Genomic DNA, 1,542 nt, shown 5'->3' on the forward strand with positions numbered 1-1,542 from the left:
CCTCCACTCTACCACTAGTCTACCTGCCACCCCTCCACTCTAACCACTAGGCTACCTGCCTCCCCTCCACTCTAACCACTAGGCTACCTGCCGCCCCTCCACTCTAACGACTAGGCTACCTGCCGCCCCTGCACTCTAACCACTAGCACCTGACACCCCTCCACTCTAACCACTAGGCTACCTGACACCCCTCCACTCTAACCACTAGGCTACCTGCCGCCCCTCCACTCTAACTACTAAGCTACCTGACACCCCTCCACTCTAACCACTAGGCTACCTGCCGCCCCTCCACTCTAACCACTAGGCTACCTGCCGCCCCTCCACTCTAACCACTAAGCTACCTCCCGCCCTCCATCTAACCACTAGTCTACCTGCCTCCCTCCACTCTAACCACTAGGCTACCTGCCTCCCCTCCACTCTAACCACTAGGCTACCTGCCTCCCCTCCACTCTAACCACTAGTCTACCTGCCTCCCCTCCACTCTAACCACTAGTCACCTGCCTCCCTCCACTCTAACCACTAGGCTACCTGCCTCCCCTCCACTCTAACCACTATTCTACCTGCCTCCCCTCCACTCTACCACTAGGCTACCTGCCTCCCCTCCACTCTAACCACTATCTACCTGCCTCCCTCCCCTCTAACCACTAGGCTACCTGCCACCCCTCCACTCTAACCACTAGCTACCTGCCTCCCCTCCACTCTAACCACTAGTCTACCTGCCTCCCTCCTCCCTCTAACCCTAGGCTACCTGCCTCCCCTCCACTCTAACCACTAGTCTACCTGCCTCCCCCCCACTCTACCACTAGGCTCCCTGCCTCCCCTCCCCTCTAACCCTAGTCTACCTGCCTCCCCTCCACTCTAACCACTAGGCTACCTGCCTCCCCTCCACTCTAACCACTAGTCTACCTGCCTCCCCTCCACTCTAACCACTAGTCTACCTGCCTCCCCCCCACTCTAACCACTAGGCTACCTGCCTCCCCTCCACTCTAACCACTAGTCTACCTGCCTCCCCTCCACTCTAACCACTAGTCTACCTGCCTCCCCTCCACTCTAACCACTAGGCTACCTGCCTCCCCTCCACTCTAACCACTAGTCTACCTGCCTCCCTCCACTCTAACCACTAGGCTACCTGCCTCCCTCCACTCTAACCACTAGGCTACCTGCCTCCCCTCCCTCTAACCACTAGTCTACCGGCCTCCCCCCACTCTAACCACTAGGCTACCTGCCTCCCCTCCACTAGGCTACCTGCCACCCCTCCACTCTAACCACTAGTCTACCTGCCTCCCCTCCACTCTAACCACTAGTCTACCTGCCTCCCCTCCACTCTAACCACTAGGCTACCTGCCGCCCCTCCACTCTAACCACTAGTCTACCTGCCACCCCTCCACTCTAACCACTAGGCTACCTGCCGCCCCTCCACTCTAACCACTAGGCTACCTGCCACCCCTCCACTCTAACCACTAGGCTACCTGCCGCCCCTGCACTCATCTAACAGACTCATCTACCCAATATATCACTTTAATAGTTTTCTCATACGTACAA

General features: G+C 57.9%; 1 protein-coding gene across 1 annotated transcript in view; it reads left to right on the forward strand.

Annotated features, from left to right (window-relative positions):
* The window catches only part of LOC120041820 (FH1/FH2 domain-containing protein 3-like), a 46,595-nt gene that overhangs the window by 880 nt on the left and 44,173 nt on the right, over window positions 1-1,542 (forward strand). The window lies entirely within an intron of this gene.

Source organism: Salvelinus namaycush, unplaced genomic scaffold (genome assembly GCF_016432855.1).
Source record: "Salvelinus namaycush isolate Seneca unplaced genomic scaffold, SaNama_1.0 Scaffold549, whole genome shotgun sequence".
NCBI classification, from domain to species: Eukaryota; Metazoa; Chordata; class Actinopteri; order Salmoniformes; family Salmonidae; genus Salvelinus; species Salvelinus namaycush.